Source organism: Pteronotus mesoamericanus, unplaced genomic scaffold (genome assembly GCF_021234165.1).
Source record: "Pteronotus mesoamericanus isolate MK-2021 breed Mesoamerican mustached bat unplaced genomic scaffold, CSHL_Meso_final contig_66, whole genome shotgun sequence".
Lineage (NCBI taxonomy): Eukaryota > Metazoa > Chordata > Mammalia > Chiroptera > Mormoopidae > Pteronotus > Pteronotus mesoamericanus.
In genome coordinates this window covers 2,975,849-3,003,696 of record NW_026555230.1, presented here as the reverse complement: position 1 = coordinate 3,003,696, position 27,848 = coordinate 2,975,849, and the positions used below count along the sequence as shown (strand labels likewise).

The following is a 27,848-nucleotide window of genomic DNA, read 5'->3' as shown; positions in this document are numbered from 1 at the left end:
CTTTTAAAAGATTCTCTATGTAGCTCTGTCATTGCAGCACTGAGCCACGGGCTAGTTCTCCACGCATTCCACCTCCCCAAATAGTACAAAGTCTCTCTTGGTCAGGGCTGACCACAGCCTGCCAGTGCCTCTGACAGTTTTAGAGAGTTCCTTTCTGGAACTCTCTCAGTTGGCACTGCAGCTATGGATGTGCTGCTCACTCTGTGTGTGTGTGTGTGTGTGTGTGTGTGTGTGTGTGTGTGTGTGTGTGTCAGGGGGTCTTAGTCTCCCAGACTTCGTATATGCTTCCAGGTCTCTCCAAATTAGGGTTGGTGGTTTCCCTGTGTGGTACCAGGGCCCCACTCTGGAAGAGGAGGGAGCCACTAAGCTGCATTTTCTGACTGGTATCTCATCTGCTTCAGGCACCTTGCACAAGGCATTTCCACCCTCAACTTATAGAATCTCTTACCATACTCCTTGGCTTTAAAAATGTATATCATCTCAGATTCAATTGATTGTTCAGGTTACTTGTTGGAAGATCAGCCAAAAATCTATTCTGGGGGCACGAGCTGGTGATCTCAGCTCCCACCTACTCAGCCACTGTCTTCTGCTCCCCTGGGCATACTTTGTGGAATGGCTGGGTGTTTGGAGACTCAAGCAGCAAAGGGCTCATGCATTTGATACAAGGGTCAGATCACACAAAGGCAGAGAGGCATCTAGCATGCAGTGTCTTCAGTACAACCTGGTCCAAAAGGTACTAGTGCATATGATAGTTCAGGCATTCTTAAAATCAAGAAGAAATTCACAATGTCCTCAGGATAGATATAGGAGGCCAGTAGCAGCCAAATATCCATGAGGTACTCTTCTTCTCCAGCCCCACTCAGGTCTCTGTGCCTCTTACTTTTCTTTTCTCTGGAGACCATTGTCTCATAAATGTTTCATGAGCATCCATCTCATCACTGCTGTTAATGATGTCACAAGGCTCACCAGCTCCAGAAGGAACTTCCACTGCAGGAACCTGAGAGGCTTCCAGGCCACAAAGATATTTCATTTCCTACTGAACAACATTGGTGACAGCTTTCTTGACATGTCCAGACCTCATGACAGCTGGGTCTGAATTGGCATAATCCACCATGGTTATATGACCAGAGAAGGCATTGTGAACTTGAGTGTCTTCCCTCTCTTGGGGATGACATCTATGTCAGAGTGAGGCCAGCCTAGAAGGCCAAGACCTTGGGCTATGTCTCAGGCCCCAGAGCCAACACTGGGAGCCATGGTGCAGCTCTTTCTGACTCTGCACAGCTCCATGTCCATCCTGCTCTGCAGTTCTGTCTTCATTTTTTTTCTGACTCTTCTGTCATTCCCATTTTATTGTTAAGCCTATCAACATAAGAAACTTCCAAAGCTGTAGAGAATTTTTATAAGAGTTTATTCAAGCCAAACTAATAACATGCTTAGAAGCAAAGTCTCAAATTGATAGAGGAACTCAAGAGTTAAAGATCTTAGCTTTAGTCATAGTTGATATGCTTAAGTGATTAATGCATGTAGAAGGCTATTATTCCAGGAACTGGAATGCATGACTCCAGGAAGTTTACAAGCAATTCAGCCTTTGTGCCCTTGGGGGTCTGCAAGTTATTGAGATGGTATCTGAGCCATTTTGTTCCAGGAAGGGGATGTCAGTAACACAGACAAAGGATGTTGATCAACAGATAAAGAAGTACTAGGAGAGAATCCAAGATGGGGACAGAGTCACTGGCAGGTCTGTTCATCTCCTCACAGATATGGACCAGATTTGCAGTCAGAACACAAAATGGAGAGTGAGTGAAAGTGTCTATGTATGAGAGTGTACACAGACGAGAGTATGGGGCATGTGCAGGAGTATTCAGGAACCAGCTCACCTGAGGGGCACCCAGGGACTAATGGCCTGGGTATTCTAGGTAGACTGGGAACAGATGGCCAAGGCTTTCTAGGCGAACTGCCACTGCTGCCCAGCCCAGCACTGCTGGCGGCACAGACTTGGGGCAGCTGTAGATCAGCTCAGGACCCATGAGCTACCAGTGTGGCGAGAAGGCATGGGAGGTGTGGGCTCCAGAAACATCATGGTAACAGCAGGCATGCCTGAGGTTTTCCCCTGAGGCTAAAGATCTCTGGAGGGAGTGGGGCCAGCATGCCAACACTTTGTGTTATAGTATAACTGCAGGGCTCTTCCAAATGCCATCCAAGAAAGATTCAGAGAGCAACTTTATCTAAAACTGTTGGAGGCTCTAAAAGGAAGTAGCCAGCCCTGACCATGAGAGACTATGTGTTTTTGGGGGAGGGGGAGCATGTGGAGAACAGGACCCCAAGGGTCCAGTGCTACAACATGGGGGCCATACAGAAACTCTTTTAAAAGGGAGGCCGAGGCTCAGCAGACCCAGGCTCGCGTGCTTGTGTGCGCAGGTGGGGCAGAGTGGCTTTGCTAACAAAAACTCAGAGACAGAGAATATGCTGAAGGAATGGGAGGACCCAACCCAGCATGGCTCATGAGTGGAGGGCATCTCAGAGTGGAGAATTCAGGCTGAACTGCTTGTGAGAGAGTGGCAGGCTCAGGTCTGGAAGGCAAGAGCTGAATGCCTGAGATTTGCCACAGTCAGCCGGAGCCTTTCACAGGAGAGTCGAACCCAAACACCACCTGTGGGATTACAGGCTCCACAGAGCAGTGAGGTCAGTCCCAGGAATTTCCTGCTGTGTACATTTCCTCAAGGGAAAGAAGAAAAAGTGCCTATAGGGCTCTTTACTAGACACTACATGCTACACAGCTCACTGGGCCCTGATTTACTAAACCTAGCAAAGCAGAGAAAATAGAGACAGGTGCAACAAGGCACTATCATCATTCCTGCATAGCTTCTTAACATCCATTTCATATCCTTCAAGTTTGGACATAATGTGACACAAGGTTATATAATATAGCTTATATCAAATCCCATATATAGTTCTACTTTTCTCTCACTCCATACTACCTCCTTCCTACCTCTTTGTATTTTTGTTTTAACGTCTATTTTTTCTCTTGCTATGACTTGTTTCTATTCCTAACTCTTACAATTGCTTCCCCCTTTAGCCTCTCAAAACAATTTGTGATTGTCATGAGTCATCTTACATTACCTGTATTCAGTCTCTACATTTATCAGTCTTTGCCCATAGGTTGTGGATAAGATGGTTGTTGTTACAGTTCTTCAATCTAATTTCTAGATAGTGACTATCTTTGTATTTCAAATCTCACATTTCACTGTTCCCATCTCCTACTCCATTTTGCCTGCCCCCGCTCTTCCTTTTTTTGTTTTAAATGTCCATTTTTTTTCTGTCTTATCTTGGTTTTCATTCACCAATCTTAGTATTCCTTCTCCCTCTATCATCTCAAAATAATTTCTCTTTCCTCTAGACAGCTCTTAAACTTTTCTGCCTTTCCTTTTGTCCTCTTATTCCCAACCCATCTATATAAATATTAGCTCATATGTTGTTTATATTCCTTTGAAGAGCTTTTACTGTAATTAGGTCTATAACATACCTAATATATGTTGTGACTGTCTGTTTTCCCTCTCACTGGATATATTTTTTTTTGTAAATTTCAGTTTTACATGGGCTACCTTGTTGAAATACCAGTTATTGCTGTATTTCTCCAATGGAACTCCTATTTTTTTCACTACATGTTTGTACTTTAAATCCCATAGGATACTCTCCCCCTGTCTTACTCCATTTTGCCTTCCCGCTTCCACTGATCAGTTGGGTGAGGAATTATATTTCATTGTTTTCTCTTTTTTTCCCCCCTTCTCACAACCTGGGCTTTACTGCTTACTTTTATTAATTTGCTTCCCCCATCCCGTCAAAATCACTTTTCTTTATGGTAGACATTTCATATTCACTTTTCACTTTTCTACAATATTCTTATTCCCATTCCACCTTTATTAAACTTCATTAAGCTGTTGTTGCTATCAACCCTGCTGTGGTTTTTCTGCAATTTTGCTCCCGTTGGTCCGGTACCTTTACAATTTTACTTCAAACCTCATAATATACTCTTCCCTATCCATACACCATTGTTCACATCACCCTTTCATGTTTTACTTACATTTTAAATTTTTTTCTCTCCCTTTCTTTGCCTCACTTCTATCCCAATTCTTATCAATTCTCCATCCTCTTACCACTCAATAACATTTTCCCCTCTTTTAACTATTTCGTATTCCCTATATCATATATTGTAATATCCCTAGTCTCTCCACCTTTATTAATCTTAGTGCAATTGCAGTTGAAACTGCTGATGAGGTAGGGGGGTTCTTTTTGCTGGCATAGGTTTGGTTGTCTGGTAATACTACTCTGTTAACCAACACCTGCACAAAAGTATAGAAGACAAGGTGGGAGTTCTGGCTACTAGTAAGCCCACTGGAGCAGAAAACCCACCAACAAAGAAGGTACCAACAAGTAAAGGTCAAGGACAACAAAAGAGCCCGCACAAATGGAATAAAGGGCAGCCCTACAGCATCCAGACAAGGAGATCAAAGAGACCACACAACTGAGTCCCACAGAACTACCACAGAAGTCCACCCCACAAAGACAGCTGGCAAAGCAGAGCAATGGGAATCACAGAAACAAAAACAGTCACCAAAAATGGGGAGACAGAGAAAGAACTCACAATCAAAAGGAACGGAGGAATTCCCAGTAAAAGAACTAAAGGAAATAGAGACAAGCAAACTATCTGACAAAATTCAAAAGAATGGTTTTAAGGATGCTCGAGGAACTCAGTGGCAACTACAAGGAACTGAGTGGGAACTACAATGGCATGAAAAAGGAAAGAGAAACTATAAACAAGAACCAGGAAGAAATGAAGAATATAATATCTGAAATTAAAAAATACACTAGAAGAAAATACAAACAGGCTAGGTGAAGCAGAGGATCAAATTAGTGAGCTGGAAGACAAGGTAGAAAGAAAGACCTAGGTAGAGTTAGCAGCATGAAAGAATCAAAAAGTATGAAGATAGCTTAAGGGAATGTCAGGACAACATGAAATGCAACAACATTCAAACCATGGGGATACAAGAAGGAAGAAAAGGAGCAAAGGATAGAAAACATGTTTAAAAAAAAAATGAGAGAAAACTTCCCTAACCTGGAGAGGGGAAAAGCCATGCAAGTTCAGGAAGCACAGAGGGCTTATTTTTTTTTTATTGTATCTTATTTATTTATTTTTAGAGAGAGGGGAAGGGAGAGAGAAAAAGAGGGAGAGGAACATTAATGTTTAGTTGTCTCTCAAGAGCCCCCTACTGGGGAACTGGCCCACAACCAAGGCATGTGCCCTCACTAGGAACTGAACCTATGATCCTATGGTTCACAGGACAGCACTCAATCCACTGAGTTACACCAGTCAAGGCCAGAGAGTTTTAATCATAGATACAGAACAAATATTCAAAATTTTCTATGGGAGGGACTTTGAGATGATGTAGGAGTGAATGGAAGTCACACTGACCACATCCGAGGACCAACCTGGAATTACAACTAAACTGTGAAGAAATCACCTGGAACAAAAAAATAAAGAATAGTGAGAGAGGAGGCCTATAACCTTGGGTGGGCAGAGGAATCATCCTTCTCACAACCTGACTGGAAAGGAGTGCGGTGGAGACTCAAGAAGGCAGGCAGGGTACCCAAGGGCAGCAGAGCCAGAGGAATATTTAAATAGTTGATTGGACCCCCTGAGAAGAGGGTGATCTGAAGCATAGGCGGGGGTTTCCAGCCTACAGCACCAGAGCCCAAAAACTACACAGATAACAGCCAGCTGTGAAAAGTGGCAGGGTAGCTCTCTATCAGAGACAGACAGCTGGAGACACAAGGAGCCATTTAAAGGGTCAACGCATACATTTATTTGCATCCACGTACCCTGGTCTCCAGCGAAGGAGGGGACAGAGTAGGCTAGAGATGCCTGAGGAAAGACTGGGGAAGGAGGATTTGGGGACAGGACTGAGAGTGTAGCCGGCAGGGTCCTGATGCTGACTCATCTCCCATATGTCAGCAACCATCTTGCTTAGGCAGACCACTCCCCTGTAAGGCAGCAGCATGAGAGGATACAATAGCCCCGCCCCCAGGAGGCTTTGCTGTGGCCCAGTGGTGTGCAAGCCTGACTGCTGAGTACTAAGTGCTAGTAACAGATAGTACATCCCTGGCTAAAGGGGGTTCAGAGTGGTCTAAAGACTCTAGAGGAGAGTCTGGAAACAGAGGCTATGGGGAGACAACTAAGGGAGCAGCCAGAGGGATCCTGGAGCTGTCTTCTCCCCCATACAGTTGCAGCCATCTTGCTTAGGAAGACCACTGCCCGTGAGCTGCAGCAGAGTTAAAGGACAGAGTTGCCCTGCCCACAGGAGACACATATCTCACCCTGTGGTGCCTAAGCTTGACTGCTGTGTGCAGAGTGGCTAGATTAACAGCTAAAGGAGAAAGCCACAGACAGATTCCTGGAAGTCTCGAAAAGAATGCCTAGAGTCAGACAGGGACATCTGACATCATCAGAGGTAGCTCCAGAAAGAAAAAACCAGTGAACCCCTACCATAGAAGTTCACACCATAAAGTGGGGAAGTCAACACAGATCAACTTAAGAAGCAGAAGCAAAAAAGAAGAATCTTACAAATAATGGGAAGACAAAGAAACACTCCCCAACTGAAGGGAAAGGAGAAATCCCTAGAAAGAGGGCTGAATGAAATAGAAGCAAGTAAACTATCAGATACTGAGTTCAAAACAATGGTTGTAAGGAAGTTCAATGAGCTTAGTGAGCTCAAAGAGAACTACAAAAAACTACAGAAAAGTTAGGAGGAACTTAATGCAATATATATCACCATGAAAAACAACATAAGAAATAGCAATAGGAGGAAAGAGAAAATGAAAAATACAGTTTTGGAATTGAAGAACACAGAAGAAGGAATCAAAAGGAGGCTCGATGAAGCAGAGGATCAAATCAGCGAGCTGGAGGACAAGGTAGAAAAAAGTACCCAGAAAAAGCAAGAAAAAGAAAACAGACTCAAAAAGAATGAAGAGACATTGAGGGAAATGCAGCACAACCTGAAACATAATAATATCCATATAATAGGGATACCAGAAGGAGAAGAGGAAGAAGGAATAGAAAACCTTTTTGAAAAGTAATGATTGACAACTTCCTTAATTTGAAGAGAGGGAAAATCACACAAATCCAGGAAGCACAGAGGGTCCCATTTGAGAGGAAACCAATGAGGATCACTGCAAGACACATCATCATTAAAATGGCAAATATCAAAGACAGAGAGAATCCTAAAGTCAGCAAGGGAGAAACAGGTAGTAGCATACAAAGGGGCCCTGATACAGCAAGCAGCTGACTTCTCAACAGAAACACTACAAGCCAGAAGGGAATGGCAAGATATATTCCAAGTAATGAAAAGCAAAGGCCTGCAACCAAGACTACTCAAACCAGCAAGGCTCTTATTTAAAATGGAAGGCAAAATAAGGAGTTTCCCAGACAAAAGAATGCTAAGAGAATACACCTTCACCAAACCAGCAATGCAAGATATGCTAAAGAGACTGCGTTAAGAAGATAAGAAAAGGAGTGAGAGAAAGAGAAACACTGGTACAAAGGGGAAAATGAATAAGTACCTATCAATAATAACTTTAAATATAAATAGATTAAGTGGTCCAATCAAAATACATAGGGTAGCTAAATGGATTAAAACGCATGACTCACACATATGCTACCTACAAGAGAGCCACTTCAGAAAAGAGTATTTACATATATTGAAGGCAAAGTGATGGAAAAAAAATATTCCAAGCAAATGGACAGGAAAAAAAGCAGGGGTTACATCAGACAAAATATATTTCAGAACATAGGACATAAAAGAGACACAGAGGGTCACTACATAATACTCAAAGGAAGAATCCATCAAGAAGAAATAAACATTGTAAACCTATATGCACCTAACATAGGAGCACCCAAATATGTAAGGAAACTCTTGGAGGACTTCAAGAAAGATATAGACAGCAACACACTGATAGTAGGGGATTTTAACGCCCCACTGTCACAAATGGATAGATCTTCCAAACAAAATATTAACAAGGATATTGTGTAACTGAACAAGGCATTACATCAAATGGGCTTAACTGATATATATAGAACCTTTCATCCTAAAGAAGGAAAATAAATATTCTTTTCAAATGCAAATGGAACATTTTTCAAAGACAGACCACTTGATATAGCATAAAACAAGCCTCAACAAATTCAAGAAAATTGGAATCATATCAAGCATTTTCTCAAGCCAGAAGGGTGTGAAACTAAAAACCAACCTCAGGAAAAAAAAAATCAAAAACAGTCAAACTGGAAATTGCTGTTTCCCACCTTCTCTTTCTCTTTCCCTTCCCCTCTCTCTAAAAATAAATGGGGAGAGAGGAAGATGGCAGAGGAGTGAATGGGAGTCACGCTGACCTCCTCCCCACAAGACCAAACTGGAATTGTGACTAAATAGTGGAGTAATCACCTGGAAAACAATGGAACGATAGTGGGAGAGGAGCCTTGGAGCCGTGGACAGACAGTGCATTCGACTACCACACATCCCAATGGGTGAGAAGTACAGTGGAGGCTCAAGAGGGAGGGCTGTGTGCCCATGGGCACTAGCACCAGAAGGACATTAAAAGGGCCAGTTAGTTCCCCCTGAGAAGAACGGGGTCTGAATCATAAAGAGACAACGCTAAACTACAGCAGCTAAAAGCAAGAAAATACAGACAAAACGCAACCCCAAAAAGCTTAGGGGCGCTCTCTGCCAGAGACAGGTGGCTGGGGGTGCAAAGAGACATTTAAAGGGCCAACACAAAAATTGCAGTGGCAGCTACCCTCCTAGATCTCTGGGTAGAGGCGGCAGCAGGGCGGACTAGTGCCTGGGAAAAGACTGGTGAGGAAAACTTTGTGAAGAGAACTGACACGGTGGCCGGTGGAGCCCCGGTGACAACGCACCTCCCACTCTGCAACTACCATCTCACTCAGGCATAAGGGAATCAATTAACCTGCCTTTTGTGCACTCCGCACACAGCTTGTGTGCATGTGAGCTGGGGGACTGAGTGCAGACTGGCTGGGAGAGCCTTGAGGAGAGACTGGAGATGGAGGCGTTGGGGAAAGAATGGGAGGAGGATCCCGGGAGTCCCAACTCCCTCCCCATTCCGTAGTCTCCATTGTGAGCTGGAATGGCGCGCCCCCAAAGAGGCAGAAGTGGGGCGCGCATGAACCAGAATGCCTGAGATTGAAACGCAGTCCGCACAGGGGTTGGATCCCTGGCCAAAGGGGTCACAGAACTGCCCAGAGGCCCCTGAGGAGAGACTGGAAATGGAGACGTTGGGGAAAGAACGGGAGGAGGAACCGGGTAGTCCAGACTCCTTCTCCTTTCCCTAGTCTCCATTGTGCTGGAAGAGGCCACACCCCCAAAAAGCCAAAAGCCGAAAAGCACACATAGACACCCCAAAACTACCCAGTGTAAGCGTGCACACTTGCGCCGAGTGGCTGGTGAGGGATGACGAGCATGTGTGTGGACTCGTGCAGGCTGGCAAGAGCTCCTATGAGCTGGCAAGGCCTCCCACAGATTGGCACAGATATGGCCTGTGAGGGAGTGTGCAGAGCGGCAAGGGCAGGCGTAAACTGACCCACCGAGCCCGCAATTGCGGAGCGGCTCACAAAATTAGTAGATCCCGGGCGGAAGGGGTCACAGAGCTGCCCACGGTCCCTGGAGGAGAGACCGGAGACAGGATTACCCGGAGAGTCCTGGAGCTGACTTCCTCCCATGTCCATAGGCCTCATTTGGCGAGGGCAAGCAACACACCCAAAGAGCCAAAAGCGGGGAAAACACACAATAGAAGACCCTAAACTGACCAGTGCCGGGGAGCTGGCCGGCCAGGGGGGCCAGTCAAGTACAGGAGGTCGCCATTAGGACCCCTAGGCTGGGGCAAGCACACGAGAGCTCAGGCAGGGGGCAGATCCTGCCACGTGGGGGAGCACACTCAAGGAGCCGGCGTAAGAGTGCAGAGCGATCCAAAGAAACAGTCCATCCCTGACCAAAGGGGTCACAGAGCTGCCCCAAGCAGGAGTTAGACACAGACAGTAGACTCCTGGAAGGCTCAAACAAATGACCCAAGGTCATACAGGGTCAACAACTGCAATCACCAGAGGCACGCCCAGAAAGAAAAGTAAAGGGAAAAATAAATAAATAAATAAATAAAAAGACCCACCTACTACCATAGAAGTTTAATTCACAGAGTCAAGAAATCTAGACAGCCCAATTGAACCAGAAGCCTAAATAAATAAATAAATAAGTAAATTACTTAACAGACTCTCACAAAAATGGGAAGAGAAAGAAGTTCCCCCCAAATTAGTGGAAAAGGGGACTCCCCACAAAGAGACCTAAATGAAATAGAGGAAAAGGGAACTGTCAGATACTGGATTCAAAACAATGGTTCTAAGGAAGCTCAATGAGCTCAGCCAGCTCAAAGAGAACTATGAGAAACTGCAGAGAAACTATCGGGATCTTACAACAAATTATATCAACCTGGAAAAGGGCATAGAAACCATCAAGAATACACAAGAGGATATGAAGAATACCATTTCTGAATTGAAGAACACAGGAGAAGGAATCCAAAGCTGGCTGGAAGAAGCCAAGGATTAAATCAGTGAGATGGAAGACAAGGTAGAAAGAAGCTCCCAGAAAGAACAAGAAATGGAAAAAAGACTCAAAAAGAATGAAGAAGCATTTAGGGAAATGCAGGACAACCTCAAATGCAAAATATCTGTATAATAGGGATACCAAAAGAAGAAGAGGAGGAGCAAGGGATAGAGAACCTCCTCGAAAAAGTAATGATGGAAAATTTCCCCATTTTGAGGAGAGAAAGGCTTTCATGGATCCAGGAGGCACAGAGGACCCCACTCAAGAGGGACTCAAAGAGGTCCACTCCAAGACACATCATCATTAAAATGGCAAATGTCAAAGACAAAGAGAGAATCCTCAAGGAAGCAAGGGAGAAGGAGAAATTAACATACAAGGGGGCCCCGAAACACCTAGGAGGCGTATCTTCAACAGAAAGACTTCTCAACAGAAACACTACAAGCCAGAAGGGAATAGCAACAAATATTCCAAGTCATGAAAAGCAAGGGCCTAGAGCCAAGGCTCCTCTACCCAGCAACGATCTCAATTAAAATAGAAAGGGAAATACAGAGTTTCCCAGACAAGAGAAGGTTAAAAGAATACATCTCTACCAAACCATCCCTCCAAGATATGCTAAAGGGACTGGTTTAAGAAGATGAAGGGAAAAAATGAGAGAGAGAGGAGCACAGGTACAAAGAGAAAAAATGAGTAAGTTTCTATCAGTAATATCTCTCAATGTGAATGGACTAAATGCCCCAACCAAAAGATACAGGGTAGCTGAATGGATAAGAAAATATGACCCACACATATGCTGCCTCCAAGAGACCCACCTCAGAGCAAGAGACCTAGACAGATTGAAAGTAATGGGATGGAAAAAAATATTCCAAGTAAATGGGCAAGAGAAAAAGGCCAGGGTTGCCATACTGGTATCAGACAAAGTAGATTTCAAAACAAAGACCATAAAAAGAGACCCAGAGGGGCACTTCATAATACTTAAAGGAAGAATCTATGAAGACATAAATATTGTAAACTTATGTGCACCCAACAGAGGGGCACCCAAATATATAAGGAAAATCTTGGATGGCTTCAAAAAAGATATAGACAGCAACACACTGACATTAGCGTATTTTAACACCCCACTGTCAAAAATGGACAGATCTTCCAAACAAAACATCAACAAGGATATTGTGGAGCTGAATGACGCACTGAGTCAAATAGAATTAACTGACTTATAGAGAACCTTACATCCCAAAGAAGCAAAATACACATACTTTTCAAATGTGCACAGAAGTTTTTCAAAGACAGACCACATAATAGGACACAGAGCAAGCCTCAGCAAATTCAGGAAAACTGAGATAATACCAAACGTCTTCTCAGACCACAAGGGCTTGAAACTGGAAATCAACCTCAAAGAGAAACTTCAAAAACTTGCAAACTCATGGAGACTGAACAGTACACTATTAAACAATGAATGGGTCAAGAATGAGATAAGAGAAGAAATCAAAACATTTCTGGAAACAAATGAAAATGAACAGACAACAGTCCAAAACCTATGGGACACAGCAAAGGCAGTCCTGAGAGGGAAGTTCATAGCAATACAGGCTTACCTAAAAAAGATAGAAACATTTCAAATAAAAGACCTAACACTACAACTTCAAGAATTGGAGAAACAACAACAAATAAATCCCAGAGCAAGTAGAAGGAAGGAAATAGTCAAGATTAGAGCAGAACTGAATGGCATAGAGACGAAAAGAACAATTCAGAGGATCAGCCAATCCAGAAGCTGGTTCTTTGAAAAGATAGATAAAATTGACAAGCCTTTTAGCAGACTCATCAAGAAAAAAAGGGAGAGGACCCAAATTAATAATATCAGAAACAAAAGAAGAGAAATAACAACTGATACCACAGAAATACAAAGGATTGTCAGAAACTACTATGAACAATTATATGCCAAGTAATTTGAGAACCTGGGTGAAATGGACAAATTTCTAGAAAAGTATAATCTTCCAACACTGAAGGAGGAAGAAACAGGAAGCTTGTACAGACTGATACAGCTGGGGAAATTGAAGCAGTAATCAAGAAACTCCCGGCACACAAAAGCCCAAGGCCGGACGGATTCACAGGAGAATTTTACAAAACATTTAAGGAAGAGCTAACCCCTGTCCTTCTCAGACTATTCCAAAAAATCCAAGAGGAGGGAAGACTCCCAAACTCTTTCTATGAGGCCAACATCACCCTAATCCCAAAACCAGATAAGACCCTACAAAGAAAGAAAACTACAGGCCAATTTCGCTGATGAACCTAGATGCTAAATTCCTCAACAAAATATTGGCAAACCGAATCCAGCAATACATTGAAAAGATTATCCACCACATTCAAGGGGGATTCCTCCCAGGGATGTAGGGATGGTTCAATATACACAAATCAGTAAATGTGATAAATCACATAAATACAAGAAAAGACAAAAACCACATGATCATCTCGATAGACGAAGAAAAAGCGTTCGATAAGGTACAGCACCCATTTATGATCAAAACACTCAGCAAAATGGAAATAAATGGGGCATTCCTCAATGTAATAAAGGCCATATATGAAAAACCTACAGCCAACATCATACTCAACAGGCAAAAACTGAAAACTTTCCCACTAAGGTCGGGAACACGACAAGGATGTCCGCTTTCACCACTTCTTTTCAACATCGTATTGGAATTCCTAACCACAGCGGTCAGACACAAAAAAGAAATAAAATCATCGAAATACGAAAGGAGGAAGTAAAGCTATCATTGTTTTCAGATGACATGATGGTGTACATAGAGAACCCTGTAGACCCTACCAAAAAACTCCTCAACCTAATAAGTGAATTTGGCAAAACAGCAGGATACAAAGTCAACATTCAGAAATCAAAGGCATTTCTGTACATCAGCAATGCAATAGAAGAAGAAGAAATCAGAAAAAAAATACCATTCGATATAGCAAGAAGAAAAATAAAGTACCTAGGAATAAATTTAACCAAGGAGGTAAAAGACCTGTACGCAGAAAACTATACAACATTGAAGAAAGAAATTAAGGAAGACACAAATAAATGGAAGCATATACCGTGCTCATGGATTGGAAGAATGAATATCATCAAAATGTCCATACTACCCAAAGCAATTTATAGATTCAATGCAATCCCTATTAAGATACCAATGATGTATTTCATAGAAATAGAACAGACATTTCAAAAATTTATATGGAACCATAAACAACCCTGAGCAGCCACAGAAATTTTGAGAAAGAAAAACAGAGTAGGAGGGATCACAATACCAGACATCAAACTCTACTACAAAGCCACTATACTCAAAACAATCTGGTACTGGCACAAGGACAGATCCACAGACCAGTGGAACAGAACAGAAAGCCCAGAAATAACCCAGGTCTATATGGGCATCTAATATTGGACAAAGGGGGCAGAAGCATAAAATGGAGCAATAATAGCCTCTTCAACAAATGGTGTTCAGAGAGTTGAGCGACTACATGCAAAAAATTGAAATTGGATCATCCGCTGACACCATACACAAAAATAAACTCAAGATGGATAAAAGACTTAAATATAAGTCGCAACACCATAAAAGTCCTAGGGGAGAACATTGGCAGGAAACTCTCAGATATCCCATGCAGCAATTTTTTCACTGATATGTCTCCTAAAGCAAGGGACATAAAGGAAAGAATAAACAAGTGGGACCTCATCAAAATAAGAAGCTTCTGCATGGCTAAAGAAAACATCAGCGAAATGAAAAGAGAGCCAACCGTATGGGAAAATATATTCGCTAATGATACATCAGATAGAGGTTTGATCTCCAAGATATATAAAGAACTCACTCAAATCCATTCCAAGATGACAAACGATCCAATCAAAAAATGGGCAAAGGACCTGTGCAGACGCTTTTCCAAGGAGGAGATACAGAGGGCCCAGAGGCATTTGAAAGGATGCTCAGGATCACTAGCCATCAGAGAAATGCAGGTCTAAACCACCATGAGGTACCACCTCACACTGGTCAGACTGGCCATCATAAACAGATCAACAAACAACAGGTGCTGGCCAGGCTGTGGAGAAAAGGGAACCCTAGTATACTGTTGGTGGGAATGCAGACTGGTGCAGCCACTGTGGAAAGCAGTGTGGAATTTCCTCAAAAAGCTGAAAACGGAACTGCCTTTTGATCCAGTGATTCCCATGCTGGGACTATACCCTAAGAACACCAAAATGCCAATACAAAAGAACCTATGGAATACTACGCAGCAGAAAGAAAAAAAGAACTACTAAACTTCGCGACAGCATCAATGGAACTGGAGAGCATTATGCTAAGTGAAATAAGCCAGGGAGCGAAAGACAAATACCATATGATCTCACCTATAAGTGGAACCTAACCAACAATACAAAGATGCAGGGAAAATAAGACCAGCAACCCTGAAAGGAAAATAAATCAACAGAGACAAGAGGGAAGGAGGGAGGGGGCGCAGGGAAAAGGAAGGGAAGGGGAAGTCAAGGAACATATAGCAAGGACTCATGGACAAAACCAAAGGGGAGGAGCTGAGGGAGGGAAGGAGGGAGGGGTAAGGGAAAGTGGTGGGGGGGAGGCAGAGACAAAATTATTTGAAAAAATAAATTAAATAAATAAAAAAATAAATAAATAAATTTTGGTTTTAACCTAATACTATATACTTTTCTTAGTCTACTCCATCTTCCCTCCTCTTTTTTTTTTTTAGTTATGAAGTAAATGTTATTTTCTTTCCCACTTTGCCTTGTCTCTATCCTCGACTCTTACTATAGCTCCTCTCTCCACCCTCACAAAATATTTTTTCTTTCAGTTAGTTCATATTCATTTTTTCTTTCATGTAATAGTCTTAATTTCTTTACACCTTTATTAATACAGCTATTTTGCTATTTATAGTGTAATTGTAGGTGGGGGTTACTTTTGCTGGAGTTGATCTGTTTCTTGAGCTGTTTGGATTTTGTTCTGGCAGCACCTATACAACAGTATGCAAGACATGGAAGACATAAGTGACTCTTTGTCAGTCAGCCAGAGGTAAGTCCCACCAAAGAATTACCTAAAAACAGCCAAAACCCAACTACAACCAGAGAGCCCTCATAAAAGGCATAAAGGGCAGTGCAAGAACTTCCAGATCAGGTGATAAAGGGGACTACACCACTGAGTCCCACAAGTCTTCTAACAGAGAAGACAGGTAGTCAAACCAGATTAATCTAACATACAGAAACAAACAAGAACAGTCACCTAAAATGGGGAGACAAGAATCAACGCCCACTCAAAAAGAATGGAGCAATGCCCAGAAAGACTGCTAAACAAAATTGAGGCAACCAGACTATCAGACATTGAGTTCAAAATAGTGGTTATAAGGACGCTCACTGAGAACTTCAAACTTAGCCAGGGTAGCTTCAAGGAACTTACTGTGAATAACACCAGCGTTGGAAACGACATAGAATCTATCAATAAGAGTAGGAAGGAAATGAAGAATACAATATCTGAAACAAAGGACACAGTAGAAGGAATTAAAAGCAGGTTATATGATGCAGAGGATTGAATCAGAGAGCTGGAGAATATGGTAGGAAAAATTCCCAGAAAGAGCTACAAAAGGAAAAAAGACTCAAGAAGAACAGGGAGGGGGTATGGGAGCTGCAGGACAACATAAATGTAGTAATACCCGTATAATAAAGATACCAGAAGGCAAGAAGATAAGCAAAGCCTAGAAAACCTGTTTCAAAAAGTACTGACAGAAAACTTCCCTAACTTGATGAGAGAAGAATTAACACAAGTCCAGGAAGCACAGAGATTCCCACTCAAGATGAACCCATAAAGGACCACATCAAGACACATCATAATTAACATGGCAAATTTTCAAAGTCAAAGAGAGAATCTTAAAGGCAGGAAGGGAGAAACAGAAAGTAACATATGAGGGAACTCTAATAAGGCTAGCAGCTAATTTCTTAATAGACATAATAAAAAAAGAAAGGAATCATAAGAAATATTCCAAGTAATGAAAATCAAATGCCTGGAACAAACACTACTCTACCAAGGAAGGCTCTCATTTAAAATGTAAGGCAAAATAAGGAGTTTCCCAGATTAAAGAAGGCTAAAAGAATTTGCCTCAACCAAACCATCATTGCAAGAGATGCTAAAGGGACTACTTTAAGAAGATGAACAAAAAGAGTAAGAAAGAGAGAAACACGGGCACAAAGGGGAAAATGACAATGAATAAGTACCTATCAATAATAATCTTAAATCTTAAATGTAAATGGATTAAAAGCTCCAATTGGTGGACATACAGTAGCTGAATGGAAAAGAAAACATGATGCACGTATATGCTGCCTACAAGAGACCCACCTCAGAACAAGACTTACACAGACTGAAAGTGAAGGGTTGGAAAAAAATATTCTAAGCTAACAATAGAAAAGAAAAGTCAGGGTAGCAATACTCATATCAGACAAAATAGATTTCAAAACAGAGGCCATAAACAGAGACAAAGAAGGACACTTCATAATACTCACAGGAAGAATATATCAAGAAGATATTAACATTGTAAGTGTATATGCACCCAACATAGGAGCACCCAAATATATAAGGAAAATCTTGGAGGACTTCAAGAAAGATATAGGCAGCAACATCCTTATAATAGGAGATTTTAACACCTCACTGTCAACAATAGATAGAGCCTCCAAACAAAGAATAAGGATATTGTAACACGAAATGACACACTAGATCAAATGGACTTAACTGATATATACAGAACTTTCTCCCCACAGAAGCAAAATTCTTTTCAAGTGCATATGGAATATTTTCAAAGATAGGTCATGTGATAAGACACAAAACAAGCCTCAAAAAATTAGGAAAATTGAAATTATATCAAGTATTTTCTCAGATCACAAGGGCTCGAAACTAGAAACCAACCTATAAGAAAAAAACTCAAAAACAGTCAAATTCATGGAGAATTAATAACATGTTATTAAACAATGAATAGGAAAACAACAAGATCATGAAAGAAATCAAAAAGATTCTGGAAAGAATTGAAAATGAACACAAAACAGGCAAAAACCTACGGGACAAAGTAAAGGCAATACTGAGAGGGAAGCTCATAGCAATACATGCCTACCTAAAAAAATATAGAAAAATTTCAAATGAACAACCTAATGCACCACCTACAAGAACTGTAGGAACAACAAACAAAGCCTAGGGCAAGTAGAAGGAAGGAAATAACCAAAATCAGAGCAGAATTAAATGACATAAAGACTAAAAGAACAATTCAAATGATCAATAAATCCAGGAGCTTGTTCTTTGAAAAGATAAACAAAATCAACAAGCCTTTAAATAAGACCCATTAAGAAAAAAAGAGGATCCAAATAAATAAAATCAGAAATGAAAGAGGAGAGATTACAACTGATACCACAGAAATACAAAGGATTGTAAGAAATTACTATGAAAAACTATATGCAAAGAAATTTAAAAACCTAGGGGAAATGGAAAAAAAATTCCAGAAACATGTATTATAATCCTCCAAAACTGAATCAGAAAGAAGCAGAAAGCCTAAATAGACCAATAGCAGCCAGTGATATTGAAGTAGTAATAAAAAATCTCTCAGCACACAAAAGCCTGGGACTGGCTGGCTACACAAGAGAATTTTACCAAACATTTAGGTAAGACCTAACCCCTATCCTTCTCAAAGTATTCCAAAAAATTCAAGGAAAGGGAGGACTCCTAAACTCTTTCTATGAGGCCAGAATCATCCTAATCCCAAAACCCTGTTCATAGAAAACCCTATAGGCTCCACCAAAAACCACTCAACCTAATAAGTGAATTTGGAAAAACAGCAGGATACAAAGTCAATATTCAGAAATTGAAGGCATTTTTGTACACCAACAACGAAATATCAGAAACAGAAATCAGGGGGAAAATCCCATTTGCTACAGCAACAAGAAAAATAAATTACCTAAGAAAAAAACCTAACCAAGGAATTAAAAGACCTGTGCTCAGAAAACCACAGAACACTGAAGAAATAAATTAAGGAAAACACAAATTAATGGAAGCATAGACTGTGTTCACAGATTGGAAGAATTAATATTGTTAAAATCTCCATACTGCCCAAAGCAATGTGTAGATTCAATGCAATCCCTATCAAAACACCAATGATATATTTCACAGATAGAGAATATATACTTCAAAAATTTATATGGAACCATAAATGACCCTTAATAGCCTCAGCAATTTTGAGAAAGAAGAACAAAGTAGGAGGGATCAGGATACGTGACATCAAACTATATTAAAAGATGACTATAATCAAAACAATCTGGTACTGGCATAAGAACAGGCACATGGATCAATGGAACAGAATAGAGAGCCCAGAATTAAACTCAGGTCTCTATGGTCAATTAATATTTGGCAAAGGGAGCATGAGCATACAATGAAGTAAAAATAGCCTCTTCAATAATCGGAGTTGGGAGGTATGGACAAGTATATTTAAGAAATGAAACTAGACCACCAACTTACACCATACAGCAGAATAAACTCAAGATGGATAAAAAACTTAAATATATGTTGTGACACCATAAAAGTCCTAGAGGAGAACATAGGCAGGAAATTTCAGCCATCCCATGCAACAATATTTTCACAAATATGTCCCCTAAGGCAGGGGATATAAAGGAAAGACTAAACAAATAGGACTACATCAAAATAAAAAGCTTCTGCACATCTAAAGACGATATCAGCAAAATGAGAAGGGTACCAACCATATGGAAAAATATATTTGTCAATGATACTTCAGACAACGAAAGAATTCATCTGCAAAATATACAAAGAACTCACGTTACTGCACTCCAAAGAAACAGTCTTATTAAAAAATGGGCAAAGGACCTGAACAAACACTTCTTCAAGGAGGACATACAGACAACCCACAGACATGTGAAAAAATGCTCAAAATCTCTAGCCATCAGAGAGATGCAAATTAAAACCATAATGAGATACCACTTCACACCAGTCAGAATGGCCATTATTAACAAATCAACAAAGAACATGTGCTAGGAAGGTTGTGGAGAAAAGGGAACCCTAGCGCACTGTTGGAGGGAATGCAGACTAGTGCAGCCACTGCGAAAAACAGCATGGAATTTCCTCCAAAAACTAAAAACGGAACTGCCTTTTTACCCAGTGATTCCGCTGCGAGCATTATACCCTAGAACCCTGAAACACCAATTCAAAAGAACCTATGCACCCCCATGTTCATAGGAGCACAATTTACAATAGCCAAGTCCTGGAAACAGCCTAAGTGCCCATCAGGAAATGAGTAGATCAAAAAATTGTGATACATTTTTGCAATGGAATACTACACAGCAGGAAGGAAGAAGGAGTTCCTACTCTTTGCTACAGCAGGGATGGAACTGGAGAGTATTATGCTGAGTAAAATAAGCCAGGCAGTGAAAGACAAATACCATATGATGTCATTGATAAGTCGACTAAATAACCAAAGCAACAAAACAAAGAAAGGCGCAAAATAGAACCAGAGACATGGAAATAAAGAACAAACTGACTGTAACCAGAGAGGGTGGTAAATGAGAGAAAGAAGGGGAAGGGACAAGTCAGGAATATGTATAATGGACCCATGGACATGGACAATGGGATGGGGATTGGCTCTGGGAGGAGGGTTGGGGCAGGGCAGTATAGAGCTACTGGGGGCAAAATTGGGACAGCTCTAATTTAACAACAAAAAATAAAGAATAATAGGAAAATCACAGGACTGCAACTCTTATTCAGCTAATCTTTTTTTTTCAAGTCCCTTACCTACCCTTTCTCCTCTTTATAATAAGGTTAGTTTCAGAAGAGATGTTCAGATGGTGTTTGAGGATACATAACTTGCGGTCTGCACAGATAGACAACATCTGAGTAAAGCACCCATAAAGATTCAATCCTTGTCTCTACTTTTTGGTTCTACTAGTGACTGGCAACACTAGTAGACTTTGCTGACTTTTCTGGTTTCAAAAATGTTCTAGGGATGTATAAAGGACCCATGGACAAAGCCAAAATTGGAAAGGATTGAGGAAGAGAGGTAAGGGTGGGTGGGGCAGGTGAAAGTGGTGGTGGGAAAAAGGAGACAAATGTATTTGAACAATAAAAAAAAGTTTTTTAAAAAAGAAAATAAATAAATTTTTAAAATGTTCTGGAGAATGACAATTTTTCAGGGTTTTTTTTTAAAAAAATACATTTGGAATTAAGGAGCGAATGTAAGCTAATTTACTTAGAAGTGAGAGAAAGCAAGGTGGGGAAAATTCCATGACTGGATTACAGGAGAGTTAACAAGATTATGTGCCCCCTTGGGTATGGTTACTCCTCTGAGGGGTCTGGAAAAGAGAATTACTCTGGCATTTCAAATCCCTGTTAAACTAGATACACAGAACAATAGACTGGACTTGCTTAAAACAAAGAGAATCCTTTTACTAAAGAAGTTACAAGCCTGGGGCATATCCACCTGCCATGACCTGCCCAGCTAGGAATTTATGATCAGATCGCTGTGTGAGGTTACTTTCATTCCTTGGACTTGTCAGATTTATTAGTCTTTTTTCCATTCACAAGCCTAATCAGTGTATTTTTATTTCAGATATTGTGTGCTTCAATTCTAAAATTTCCATTTGGCTTTTCATCATAATTTTCATTTCTTGGCTGATATTTTCTCTCCTTCTATTCATTACAAGCATACATTTGTATTTCCCTTTATGACCTTCGGTGTAGCTATAATAGCCACTTTTAAAACCTTTATCTGTTCATTCCAACATCTGCATTACTTTAGTTGATTCCTTTCTCTTTAGTTTTTCTCACATTTCTCTGGTGCTTCTTGTGTGTGGAGATTCTGCTTTTGTTATGTTCCTATGATGAATACTGATTAGTTTGTTTCATTGTGTTAGTAGGCAATTAGATTGGCTGCACTGAAACTGCAAGCTATTTCTACCCAATGGTGGGCAGCTGCTCAAATCACAGTTCAATTCTTTTATCTTAGCTGGTGTGGTATAATAAAAATAAATATTTGGTCTTTGCCCTGGTTCCTGGTATAGGGCTCATAAAACCTTTTAATTCCTTGAGTCATAGGACTGTCTTTTGCTATTCAAAATGAGCTCCTTTCAACCATATTTAAATTTATCCAGAGATGATTCAGGATGAGGGCTTGTCTCCACAAACATCAATCAGATGATTAGAGGGTTGGGACTTTCAGCCCCACCCCTCAACCTCCATGGAGGAGGAGGGAGACTGGAGATTGAGTTTAATCACCAATGGCCAATGATTTAATTAATCATGCCTACATATAGAAACTCTGATGAAAACTCTTGAACAATGAGATTCAGTGATCTTCCAGATTGGTAACCACATTGATGTGAGGGTGGCCTGCCTTGGGAGGCATGTAAGCACTATGTCCACCCTCTCCTTTCCCTATAACTTGACATATGCACCTCTTTCATTTAACTGTTCCTGAGTTGTATCTTTATAATAAATTGTAATGGTAAGTAAAGCACTTTTAGAATTATTTTGAATCATTCTAGTGAATTATTAAACTTGAAGGGGTGTCTGGGAATCCCCAAATATGTAGTCAGCTGAGCATAAGTGGGTTAACCTGGATGTCCCATTTGTGGCCAGCATTTGAAGTGAGAGCAAGATTGTAGAATGGAACCCTTAAACTTTGGAGTCTGATGCTAATTCCAGGTAGTTTAGTGCAAGAATTGAATTGAATTGTAGGACACCCTGTGGTGTTGGAGAATTGGAGAATTGGTTGTTGTTTAGGAAAAGCACATTTGGTGTCAGAAAAAAACATACACTGGGATTCTTGAAGTCTATCCAACATATCTGTATGGTCTGCAGTCATCAGAGCGTCGAGTATAGTTCAAACATAGAATTTGAGACTCCTTCTTTTTGGCTGTCTCATTTGTGGTGGTGGGGTACTGTCTTCTTACTACTTGGCTACTGTATTTGCTCTGCATTCTATGTTCAGCTTATTCAATCTGGAAAGGATGAAAGCTTTCTATTACAGTTTAACCTGTCCTACATGGTGCATACTGGGTCCTGTCCTCAAGCTAAACACCATAAAAAATGGGACATTGGCCAAGTGTCATTTTCTTCTCCCAAGTGGCTGTTAACTCCCTATAGTATCTGCCTGTTTTTTGATCTCTCCCCACTGTACTCAGACAGTGTGTTTTTTTTTGTTTTGTTTGTATATTCTCCAGAGTTTTCAATATTTTTAAGTATATTTTACTGATTACACTATTACAGTTGTCTGAATTTTTCCCCTTTCCCCCTCTCCTCCTGGTTCCCCCCTTCCCTACAACAATCCCCCTCCTTAGTTCATGTTCATGGGTTATGCGTGTAAGTTATTTGGCTTTTCCATCACCTGTACTGTTCTTAACCTCCCCCTGTCTATTTTGCACCTACCCAATTATGCTTCTAAATCCCTCTAACTTTTCCCCCTTCTCCCTCCCAGTGGATAACCCTCCAAATGATCTCCATATCTATGATTCAATTCTTGTTCTAGTTGGTTGCTTAGTTTCTTTTTGTTTTTATTTTTTTTAATTCACTTGTTGATAGTTGTGAGTTTGTGGTCATTTTACTGTTCATAGTTTTATCTTCTTTTTCTTAAATAAGTCTCTTTAATATTTCATGTAATAATGGCTTGATGATGATGAACCCCTTTAACTTTACCTTGTCTGGGAAGAACTTTATCTGCCCTTCAATCCTAAATGTTAGCTTTTCTGGGTAGACTAATCTTGGTTGTAGGTCCTGTTTTTCATCATTTCAAATAATTCTTGCCAGTCCCTTCTTGCCTGAAAAGTTTCTTTTGAGAAGTCAGCTGGTACCCTTATGGGAACTCCTGCCTTTCTCTTGCTGCTTTTAAGATTTTCTCTATCTTTAATCTTTGACATTTTAATTATGATGTGTCTTGGTATTGACTGCTTTGGGTCCAACTCGTTTGGGACTCTGTGCTTCCTGGACTCGTAGGTTCATTTCCTTTGTCAAATTAGGGATGTTTTCTTTCATTATTTTTTTCAATAAGTTCTCAATTTCTGGCCCTTCCTCTTCTCCTTCTGTTATCCCTATGATTTGGATGTTGGCCCTCTTGGAGATGTTCCAGGGTCTTCTTAATGTCTGCTCATTTTCTTTGAATTCTTGTTCTTCATTTTGTTCTGATTGAATGTTTATTTCTTCCTCATATTCCAAATTATTGATTTGAATCCTGGCTTCCTTCCCTTTACTGTTGGTTTCCTGTGGATTTTTCTTTATTTCCTTTAGTAGAGCCTTCATTTCTTCACATACACTTTTGCTGTATTCAAAGAGATCTCTGAGAATTCTGTATTTTGAATTCTGTGTCTGATAGGCTGGGTATCTCTGCATCGCTTAGTTCTTCTTCTGGGGTTCTGTTCTGTTCCTTCCTTGGGTCATATTTCTTTGTCTCCCAATTTTGGCAGCCTCCCTGTGTTTATGTGCTAAGTAGAGTTGCTTTGATTCCTTTTTAGTGCACCTGTTAAGTCATACGTGGCAGAGCCTTGGCTATTCAGCAGAGTGGGCAACCATGGTTCTGTGTGGAGGAGAGGGGTCAAAGAGGGGGATAATGCTGATGCTGGCTGAGTTCTGAGGGTTTGCCTGGCCCTCACCCTGTTTCAGTCACTTCACCCACTTCCCAAGTGTGACTGGTGACTCTTCGGGTGCTGTCCTGGTTGTGGTTCACAGGGTGGATGGGTAGGCTTGCGTACGTTCCAGGCTCCCCAGCAGTGTCTGCCACAGCCCCAAACCCCACTGGGTTTACAGCCAGAAGTTATGTCGCTTTATTTTCCCAGTGCTGAAGCCATGGGCTATGCGGCCTGGCCTGGGTCTGGGCTCACTCACGCGCAAGGTGTCCCCAATTTTTATTCACCATACGTGAATGTGGGGCTGCCCGTTTTGCTCGCTGCTGTTGCCTCATCACCTTGCTACTCCTCTACCTTTCCACCCCCATCTCACCACCACCATAGTCCTTTCTGCCCCAACTCCTCATCTGGATGAATATAGCTTCTTTAAATCCTCAGTTGTCAAACTGTGTTGCAGCCTTTCTGCCCCAACTCCTCATCTGGATGAATATAGTGTCTTTAAATCCTCAGTTGTCGGACTGTGTTGTAGCCTGTCAAGGCCGGACAGGTTCACAGGATTTACACAGATAGAAGAAAAGTCATGGAGCCATGGGGGTGCTTGACATGCCTTTACTCTAGGGTGAGTGACCCATACATGCTGCAAGCTGCATGTCTCTGCATGGCCTCTGTCCCCTCTCTCGTGGCCTCTGTCCCATGCCCCTAACTCTCTTAAATACTGAAAACAGACAAAGCCAGCAGAGCCAAAACAGGTTATATAGTATAGTGAGATTCTCTGCATGCAAGACCACTCAAGGCTATGGTAGTACTTATCGGGCCCAGGCTAAAGGCTATGGGAGTACTATTTACCTTAGTTTCCCAGAAACCTGGGTGAGGAAGCCAGATTGCCTCCAATTACCCTACAACCCATCCCTCTGGGTTCCTTACCATACAATCTATGTGAGGGTATCTTCCGTGATGCCCCTTGGCAAGGAGGGCAGAGCCCTGCACCCATGAACCACAATAGCAGTATAGACTACATCAACAAGCAATCAATAAGGCCATCCCTAGGTACACTGGCCAGTCCAATTCCCATGCAATTAAGGCCACCCATATGAGCCACACAACCAGAGGGCTCCAGTGGGGACTGCAACCCACACATTATTCCGCACCTCCCAGAAATGTCCAAGAGGATGTCTCTAACACAGATCCACAGGAGTTCAGTTCACTTGGACGTGTCCGTGAGGTTTTTAATATAGGAGCAGGGGGCTGGCCCAGCCAACCCCACAGTCTCAGCCATGAGCCAACCATGAGCCACCCCCAAGCCACCCCACATGGAGCAGCCGACAAACAGCTAGGGCCGGTCACACCACTGCTTCGCCCAAGCACAGATGTCAGTCCAGGTTGTGATCCACACGGAATGTGTACTGTTCTATCTGTAGACAGAAGCAGGAGAGATATGCCATGGGAGGTCCACAGATGTGCTCAGGGGGATTTCAATGCAGACCCAGCATGCTGATTGGTTAGCCACTGAGTCATAGGCATATACCCAGCCCACTACACTCTAGGGGTGAAAAAACAAGCAGTTACAGGCACCAACAATGGCCAGTCACTACCCTCAAGCAATATACAGGCACATTTCTGGTCCATCGACAAGACGGTGGCTGGCAGAAGGGGTCTTCCTGGGCCTGAATTCCACACTTTTTGTGCCCCAACTCAGGGCTTGGTGTCTATATGCAACAACAGTGGAGAATGCATAGTGAGCCATAGGGAAATCACAAAGGTGCCACGAAGAAGCATTTCGTGGTCTGATGGCCCTGGGTATGTCACCTTTAAGACTGGGGGCCATGTCCCAATCACCCCAGGCACTATTTGCAAGTTTCTCTCCACCCCTTGTTGCCAAGGGGCAACAAGAGCCACCCAACGAATATGTGGAACTTTTATATCCCAAGGCCACATCCAAATGGCAGTTTTCCCTCGCTCTAGGCCCTCAGGAGTGGGCAAGAGAATATTTCCCTGTTTTCCCATGCCTGGTTTCTGCAGAACATGCTTAGTCTGTACCTGCAGCTGAATTGGAGCAGCAGTCTGGTGGAGCAAGGCTTCCATTGGAGCTGGCTCCCACCTCCAACTCCTCTCATTTAGCACCCAGAGGACAAAGACTATACTTTCAGGAGTCATTGCTATAGTTCGTTACTAGAGTCCAGAGGACAGTACACAAGCATTTCATCCACCACCACCAGTGTGGGGGTGGCAGCTGCAACTTACAGGATCATGCCACAAGGCCTGTTCCTATAATGGCCTATGCATAACTATCTATATATTTGCATTCCATGTAGAGATACACAATGTTAGCCCTTGGTACACCACCCAACTATCTGTCCAAATAGTCAGGGGCAGTGCTTCAGTTGCAGCCACGAGGCACAACAGCACGCAGTTCTGTTCACTGGTTACTCTGACTTATGGGGGGATGCTCAGCATATCCCTGCAAAAAGCCTTAACAGGCCCCCACATGGGGCCCAGGAAACACTCAGGAGTGGGGAACATATAAACAGTATATTCACAGGGGACAGTAGCCCAACATCCAGGGAAAATGACATGGCCTTTACTTTTTCCAGTCCCCACCCATACCCTGTAGATGGCTTTCTCGGCCCTTTCCCCTATTCATATTTTCAAAGGATATTCCCTCCCTCTTCTTGGGAGGTCAACACAGCCATATGGTCCTCCAGGCACACAGGATGGACCTCTTGGAGCACATCCCCAAGTTTTTTGACAGATAATTCAGGCCTGCACAAGACATTGGTGTGTGGGCACCAGGATCTTGCACATGCACAACACCAGTGCCTGGAGACCTGCGCTCACTGCAGGATCTGGTTCCTCCCTTTTGCTGCTTCATCCCCTGGGGCATCTCCACCACCATCACCTCTTCTTCTTCTGGGGCTACATTGATGGGCACCACGCTGGCCTGCAACTGTGGAGTCAGCACCATGGCCTCCACCGCTCCATGGGCCAGGAGCCCACCGCTGCTGCCTTTGTGGCTCTGGCCACCACTACCACCTCTGTTGTTGCTGTTTGCTCCGCCATCGCCATTTGCTCCAGCATGCTCTCTTGCAGCCTCTCAGTCCCATTGCCTGCTCTAGCAGCTTCCCTGCCAGCAAGACCACAGGTAAAGTGAGCAGCACTTCTAGGTGGCTGGGTACCAGGGTAGTCAGGGTCAGAGCTAGTGTCCCACATCTGCTAACAGCAGCCCATAGCACTTCAGCCACTAGGAACACGAGCCCCAAGCTGCCCAACACAGCGGGTATGGCAGCATAGCCAGTTACCGCCTACCCAGCAGCACTGCCTCCCCAAGGCCAAGCATCCCCTGGGGGTCACCACTTCCTTGGAACACCTATGCAAAACAGCTCTTGCACATGGCCTTGGCCTGGACACACAGCCACACGCTCCACTAGCACGCAGAGGGTCCATGCCTCTTCCCATTAGCACACTCGGAGCTGAGCTTCCAGGTGCCAGTGCCACCACCACCCCCAGAGCACCCAGCCCAGCCTCAGTCTTCCAGCCCAGTCATTTTCGGAAACTGTGTTCCACATCTGTGTGGG

At 42.4% G+C, this 27,848-nt stretch overlaps 1 pseudogene; it reads right to left on the bottom strand.

Moving 5' to 3' along the window:
* Positions 1-572: 572 nt before the first annotated feature.
* Positions 573-27,238, bottom strand: LOC129077421 (transmembrane protein 183A-like; annotated as a pseudogene).
* Between the last annotated feature and the right edge of the window lie 610 nt (positions 27,239-27,848).